The sequence below is a fragment of the Heloderma suspectum genome, chromosome 4 (assembly GCF_057233095.1).
Source record: "Heloderma suspectum isolate Gila_16-S chromosome 4, 16-S_ref, whole genome shotgun sequence".
Taxonomy (NCBI): domain Eukaryota; kingdom Metazoa; phylum Chordata; class Lepidosauria; order Squamata; family Helodermatidae; genus Heloderma; species Heloderma suspectum.
The window spans coordinates 282,260,632-282,269,018 of NC_139461.1; the positions used below are offsets into that span (position 1 = coordinate 282,260,632).

Consider the following 8,387-nt stretch of genomic DNA (forward strand, 5'->3'; position numbering starts at 1 on the left):
TCTTATCTATACAAAAGCGTTAGAGGCAGTTATCGCTTCTGTTGCTACAACACAATAGCATTCTGTTACAATTTACAATAGCATCTGTGTGCTAAAGCTGTGCAAAGAGAGGCTATCTCAGTGGCTGCCCCAGAAGTGTGGAATTCCCTTCCCTTTGTATGTGAGGCATGGATGGGTGAGTTTCACTTCAAGTTGCATTACATGCTATTTAATGCAGGGCTGGACAACTTCAAGGGGTTGGGGCAGGGGGAATTCCCCCCCCCCGTGTTGTCCCTCCTACTGCCGCAATTGCTGCCACAAAATTCAGCAGCAGTTCAGTGGCAGCAAAAAAGCTGCATTTTTACTTTAAAATAGGGTGCATGGGGGGGTGGCCCTGGAACCCCTAAAGGAGCACAAATGTGCATTAAACAAGGTGTACCCACCCTGCACATCTTGTTTTAAAGTGAAAATGTGGCTTTTTTTGCTGATGCTGTGCTGCTGAAATTTGGTGACAGTGACTTGGGGGGTAGCGCGGGCTCAAAAAAAGCTGGGGATTGCATGCAGTCTGAATGGAGCGTGTTGCCCCCCCCGATATAATTTATACATGCCATAACATAGAATCTGTTACTGAGTGTTACTGATGTGTTATCTCATGTGAGGTATTATTCATGGAACATGGCAGGTTTGAAAATGATTCTATGTGGAATCTGGAGCTGATTAGGTTCAAATATTGTGTCTGTTACCTCATTAATCACTTACTCATACTGATAGCAATCTACACGAAATCCAAACAATGCATTGATCTAAGGAAGTGAATGAGGAAAATATGCACACGTACTAGTGCATAGATAGATGGTCTCATTAGATAGCTGTGTGGTCATATTTGGGCCTGTCTCTGTGTGAGAAAAAATGGTTTATGATTTGAGCAGGGCTAAAGAAGATGTTTTAGCTCCAGCGATATGAGATCCTCCCCGATATCCCTTAGGTTTTTAGCACAGTTGCACGTTCAGGTAATGCTTATAAACTCTGAAGTTATAAACTCTGAAGTTATACTTGCAACAGGAGAGAGGCAGCTGGTGGGGAAGTTTTAAAGAGGAATGATAAGACAGCTGTCATGTTTCTAAGTGACACATGCACAAAGTAATAATGATACTTACCTTCTGCATAGTACTTTTGAGTGTTCAAAGCACTCATCTTGTAAACCTTACAATAACCCTGTGAGTATTATTAGCTTCATACTGCAGAGGGAGGGCTGAGGGCCAAACTAAATGTGACCCCATTCATGCATTGAGCAATTGTGTGATTTATTTTTAAAAAAATAGCAGGCACTGGAAGGGGGATCTGGATCGGAACTCTGGTGGGGGAGGGAGGGAGTTTTAACCCTTTGCCCCTGCTTTGTGGTCTCAGTCCAGATCAGGACTCCACCCCCCATGCCTCCTATTTGTCCTAGAAGCACAGTTCCTGTTTGCGTAGATGGAAATTTTCCTTCCAGTAGGGCTGTAGCTCAGTGGTAGCACCTGTGCCTTGTTTGACAAAGACCCCAGGGTCAATCCTTGGCAACTCCGGCACTGTTTCCCTGCTAAAATCCACCCCCACCTCAAACCATTTTTTGCCCTGTAGGAGAAAACATGCAGGAAATGGAATGGTACACACTGAAGTTACTGTGATTTCTTGGATGATACTTATTATTAATTTATTATGGATTGGGCAGACTTTCCAGACACCTGTTAAAAAACAAACAAACTTGGTCATCCTCACCCAACTAGGCACTGTGGTTAAGTAGGACTCTCGCTTGTATGATTCAATTAGCTAGAAATTTCATTTATATTTTACCTTTCCTCCAAGGAGCTCAGGATGGCACATATTTTATCAGAACCCTGTCAGGTAGGTGAGGCTGAATGTTTTACCCAGCATCACCCAGTGAGCTTCATGACTGTAGGGATTCAAACCTGGGTCTCCCCACTCGCCGTATTAGTCCAATATGGCAATTCACACAACACACTAACCAACACTCAGTGTGTGGTTTGCATGTGGGTTGCTGTTGAACAATGGGTTGTTTTTTGAACCATGGGTTAGCATGTTGTCTGAACCCAGGACATCCACAGGGTGGCTTATTAACCATGCAGTGTGGCTTGTTAACCACCCTGAACAACCCAATAACAAACCATGGGTTCTCAAGGTGGCTTGTTCAAGAAAAATAAGCCACATTGCATGGTTAACAAGCCATGCTGCAGAAAATGTCCTGGGTTCAAACAACACTGTTCAACAAACAACCCACGGTTCAACAACAACCCACACTCAACCACTGAGTGTGAGTTAGCATGTTGTGTGAATCCAGTCTCGAACTACTGCACCACATTGGTAAACAGACAATGACAAGATAGATAAAATGGCATTCATGAGCTGAAATGCAGACATGAGCCACTCTTCTGAAGTTTTCTGAGACCTACTTTTGTTATCTCAGAAGTATTTCTGGAACTTGTGCCTTGGGGCCAAGCCAACTTTGGATAAATAAACAAACCCCAGGGAGAATAGTTAATGGTGATACTGTGGTCCAGAATGTTTGGCTGTTAAATCATTCTAAAGAAACCTTAAAGATTTATATTTTAATTTCTTGAAGTTGCTAAGTATAAAGAATAAGGTTAACCAATGCAGCTAGCTGAAATTATCTGTTCTCTGACAAAGATTATTCAGTTTAGCAAAGTAAAGGACATGAGAAGAGATTTGTCACATGGAAAAGATCATGTGAAACTATTTCTGAAAAGAAAAAGGCATCATCTCATAGCCTGATGGACTCATTTGCAAAACTATGTAAACAACACAAGGAACTGCAACATGGTGTTTTCTAGCATTTCTATAAAAATCTGGAATCTAAAACATCAACTGTGATCCCAAGAAGAATGTACATGATTAGATTACTTGGGGGGGGGGGGGAACTATTAACTCTTTAATAGGTTCTGTTCAAAAAGATTAGAGTGAGCTGAAAAGCAAACAAAAGAGTATCACTCTCAAAGAGAAATAGCACTCAATGACTTTTAGTCCAATCATTAATTTGCAAGCTAAAAACCATTAATAAAACCTATACAATGGAGTAATTAAACAATTAAAAAGATGGTTAAGTGAATTTGAACTAAATACACTTAGGCCTTTACACCAAACAATCATATTTACAGTTAACTGTGATGGCAGTTAGGGCTGTAGCACAAGTTTCTGAAGCCACTAAGGCAAAAAATACAACCTCCTGGGTCACTTGACTATCTTGATCAGACAGCAGGTAGCATATATTTCTTAAGGCACATACAGGTTTCAACCCATATATAATATCATTAAGCACACACCCATAGGTAGTGTATTGGATCTTCAGTTTGTGAGGATCCACAAAGACATAGTTGTTGGTCATAAGGAATAAGGACAGCATTGAATAGTGCTGTCAACATGCTTTGAAATTGTAAAGCTGTAAAAAGCTTGCCAGAGGGGAGAAATCCTATGGCCCTTGGACAGCATCTTAGAGCCATAGGACATTTCAGATTCTGAGTTCTGAGGCTGGAGACAGCAATCTAACCTCGGAGTGGGGAATCCATGCTCCGACAACACCACCACCACCACCACCCGCCGTAGCGGGTGCAGAAAGCACCATGCTGGCTGCTCTCTGAGGTTGAGAACTTGACCTTGGAGGACAAGGAAAGGGGATATTTTGGTCAGTGAGGAGGGGACAGGTGAGGCCAGGGGGCAACCTATCGTGAGGCCTCTGCTGCCTCCTTCCCTCCTCCTCCAAAGCACTCCAGCTAGATGGGCAAAAAAGCCCGTCTAGCAAAAATGTAGAGCGGGAGGACAGGGAAGCAAAGATCACCTGCCTTCACCGCAGTTTCCACTTCGCATTGGATGACTGTAAGCCTTCGAGTTCGAAGGCTTACTATCATCAAAATCAGAAACAATAGGACTGAGCCCTAAGTCTGGAAAATATCAAATCTACCAAATATGGGCTGCCTTGAGTGCCATTTTTTGTAAAAAGGCAGCGTACATATAAAAAATAAATAAATATGAGGCTCTCAAATAGCTGCATTTATAAAAACCACGACATTCAAAGATTTAGAAGATAAATCGGTTTGCCAATCCAACATAATCTTTTGATCACACTCAATGAGGTGGATTCAGACATACATTGGTTTCACATTAATCCAGCGGTGGGCAGCATCTGTGGGTTGGGGAGTGCATTGCCCCCTCTCGACCCCACTGGAGGCCACACTGCACAGCTCAAATTGCTACCAAATTTGCTGTGGTGGCAGCAAAACTGTGTTTTTCCTTGCAAACAAAGCGTGCGGGGAGAACGTGCCATGTTAGCAAGCATAATGACACTCTGAGGAGGTGTCCAGGAGTGCAATCTTGCTTACAAACAAGCCATGATGTTCCCCACAGCTGTTGTTTGTAAGGAAACAAGTCCTGATGGCTATGTGCTACCTCCAGTACCAGAGGCAGCATGCCTATGTACACCAGTTGCTGGGGAACATGGGTGGGAGGATGCAGTTGCACTCATGTCCTGCTTGTGGGTTTCCTGTGGGCAGTTGGTTGTCCACTGTGTGAGCAGAATGCTGGACTAGATGGACCCTTGGTCTGATCCAGCATGGCTCTACTTATGTTCTTATGAAAATCATCACATTTTTTGCTGCTGCCACCACAGCAAATTCAGTGGTGGTGGGAGCAGGGTCCCCCTACAGATATGGCCGGGAGGCCCACATGTTGCCCACAGACCACATGTTGCCCACCCCTGCTTTAGTCCATTGAAATCAATGGGACTTAAGTTTATCATGAGTACCTTGTCCCATTGATTTAAATGTGACTAAAGTGTGCCTGACTTAGTCTCGATCCGATTTATTGTCACATGAAACCCCGGGATAAATCTCTGACAGAAAACCAGTTTCTGCATATAGTCCATACCAAGTATTCCTCTACACCGAAAATTGCATGTTCGGGGAAGGTTTTATAGCCTAGTTATGTTCCAGAGATCTAAATGTCTTTGTGCAGGGATTTTTATTTTTATTTATTATATGGAACATTCCATTATGAAAGCCTCCCCACACACAAAAAAGTGGTAGAGCCCAGACAGCAATTTACCTGGAATGAGAACTAGACAATGGGTTCTTTATGCTGATTGTATTTTTTATTGATCTGGATATTATAAGAGCTGCACACAAGTGTTTTAAGATGTATTTTTGTTTCATGGGTATTTATTTATATACAGAAAAGTGGTTCTTTTGCTTGGACAAGTCAGAGATTGGGAAGCAGTTCCTCAAGAGTCTCGTATGGCAGTTCTGCTCCTAAGGCTGGACACTTATAAACTTATTTACCACTAGCCTGGCTTGGCCAAACAACTAAATTAGCGGTCACCGTTTCATGCCTTCACACCTGGATTTTTCAAGCACCAACTCACAAATAAATATGGCACATACTTTACTGTTATTCACCCCTTGCTATTTGCACCTTGCAATGGACAGTCTGTTATTTTTTAATTTTTATTTCGCAAAACCCTTCCCTTGAACATCACCATATAGTTCAAAGATGGGGAATGTGTGGCCCTCCAGATGTTCTTGGACTGCAACTCCTATCATCTCTTACCTTGCAATGCTGGCTAGGGCTGATAGGAATTGCAATCTTACAACATCTAGAGGGCTACATGTTCCCACCCCTACTAGAGTTGTATAACAGAAAAGCTGGTTCTAGTGGGAGGGGCTCCTTGGCTGAAGTGGGATGGAATACAACAAATGATAATTCTTGATACAGACTCGGGATCCAGTCTCAGCAAGACACATCCAAGTAACTATATGGCATGGTGACATGAAATCATGGAGCTTTGCTTGGCATGGGGTTTCCCTGTCCCACCACTCTGTGCTCACTTCCATCACACAACAGCTTAGGAACTTCCTGGACAGCACAGAAAAAGGCTGCAAGGTGATCAAGTGGCTTAGGATAAAGTGTATGACTACTGATAAAATTTATTATGTCTGTTTCGCTATCTAACTTTAAGCTGCATTGGGACTCTCATTAAAACATTTAAATATATTTCAATGGAAAGCATTTGTGCACATTCTTTTTTTATTTTAAATAAAGGGATACTAGCTATAGGTTTAAATGTATTAACAGAATAGAGGTAGAAATTCCAAATGCTTAACTTTTGGACCTCCCTATAATTATTCTATAGATGAATATGGATTGCTATTCAATTCATTCTGTCAAGGGGGAATTCTTGTCTGACAAGCTATTTAATGAAGGCTCAGCTGATTGGGATACCCTTCTGGCATATACTGTTCCTTTTCCCATAACAGTCAGGAAGCTGATTTCATCCTTATCACTCTTTAAATACCTGTGGTTCTAGAGGACGTTGAACAGAGTTGGGATGCTTTGTGTTGGGAAAGAGCCACAAGAAATCTCTAGTAACACAACTGGACAAACAAATATGTTATCTAGACAAATAATTTATCCGCACCATTTCATCCAAACATTTTACAGAATAACTATTTCAACTTTTCAAGCACACTGTGAGATGAGAAACGCTGCAATTCTATGCATGTTTACTCAGAAAGATGTCCACTCTGTTCTCCCAGTCAAGTCTGCATAGGACTGCAGCCTGAATAAGCTCCATTGAACACAGAAAGACTTACTTCAGAGTAAACAGGCATAGGATTGTGCTGTAATTTGATCATCATAATATATGTCATTTGGCTAGAACAGAAATGGGGAATATGGCTCTCCAGTTGTACTCCAGCTTCCATCAGCCCCAGCCAGCATGGCCAATTGTCAGGGATAATGGACTTTTCCCATAGTTATAGATGAAATGGGGATTCTGATCTATCTTAGTAACAATGGTCAGAACTGCGAAGGTAATATTTTGTCCAGATTAATGTGGAACAGAATAGTGCAATATTTAAGTTACTGAAATTAAACATGTAAATAGCTTTCAAAACAACTGTTTATCATTGAACATGCTATTGTTATGCTGTTCAGCATATAATAAGGCATGGTGTGTGTGGGGGGGTGTTGTGTGTTTCTTGTGGCTGTCGTGTGTGTGTGTGTGTGTGTGTGTGTTTCTTGTGGCTATTCTCTAGGGCTGTCTTGTTTTTAAAGATAAGCTCTACTCTAGTAATCCATGGCTAGGGCTGAAAGATGAGGCATGGGATAAAAGGCAGAGCCTATTAACAGAAAGTGAAAGGTATCAAAATGCACCTTGCCAGAAAAAAGGTATGGAACAAAGGAACTGAATAAAAATACTTACATCCCATCCAAAATAAGAAAAACTGGAATACTTTTTAATTTAAAACTAATTTACACCCAGTGAAGTAACTGCAATCTAGCACACACTTAAGGGAGCTTGTACCCTATTAAAATCCATGAGACTTTAGTGCACTTACAGTGCAATGCTATATATATATCTACTCAGAAGCAAGTCCTAATTTGTTCAATGGGGCTTCCTAAGTAAGTAGGTATTGGACTACAGCCTTAAGTCTGTTTGGAGTGCAGCCAAATGGACTGAATATCATACTATCACACTCTAGCTTAGCTGGGTTATTATTCAAGTCAGGCAGTTAAGGTGCTTTAGACACTGCCTTTACCTGAATAAGTTGAAATCATACAATAAATGTATACCATTTCTGTCATTAGACCAGCATTTATATTGTGGTATGAACATGGGTGGTGATGGAGCAATGAATTGTTGCTCTGTGCTAAGTTTCCTTCTGACCTGTGTTAATAATGTTTTATCCTGACTGCATTGTTGTATGTTCCTGGCCTGCATGAACAAGCTGTACATGAAAGAACACAAATGAATAAACTAATTCAGAAAAGGAAACAATATTGACATTATAGCTAAAACTTTAGCCTTCTCAGGCATTCAAAAGTCTAATCGTAGAGGGGCTACAAGGATGCATGCTGCCCCCGCCACCCCCACACTTCCCATGTTAAACTGGAACGTCTGAACAGAGGCTGTAGCCACATTCACTTGAATGCAGTTACAGTCATCCACCTGATCTGGAATCCTGATTGCATGGATGACTGCAACCACGTTCAGCTGGACATGGTTACAGACTCTGTTCAGCCTCTCCCTGTCAATACTGTGAGGTTGGGGGTGAAGGGGCTGGGATGCACCTTCCCTTGTCCCTTAAACAATTAGACGTTTGAACATCTGAAGAGGGCAATAATAAATGAGGAAATAAATATGATAGAACACATTCTAATGTATTAGTCTAAGCAAGACAAAATCCTGTTTTAGGATATCGGACATTATAGTACTTAATATAGATCCCCATCCTTGTAATTGTTTGTAGTGCCATTTATGTATTTGCATGTCCTCCTTACGCAGGGGCCATGCTAATCTTCTGTTACTCTCCATTTTAATATATATGCTGAAGTGAGAACAT

At 41.5% G+C, this 8,387-nt stretch overlaps 1 non-coding gene across 1 annotated transcript; it reads right to left on the reverse strand.

The window, feature by feature from the left end:
- Positions 1 to 8,282: 8,282 nt before the first annotated feature.
- Positions 8,283 to 8,387, reverse strand: LOC146348788 (U6 spliceosomal RNA). The gene has a single exon (XR_014791866.1). It is a non-coding gene; the product is annotated as a U6 spliceosomal RNA (small nuclear RNA).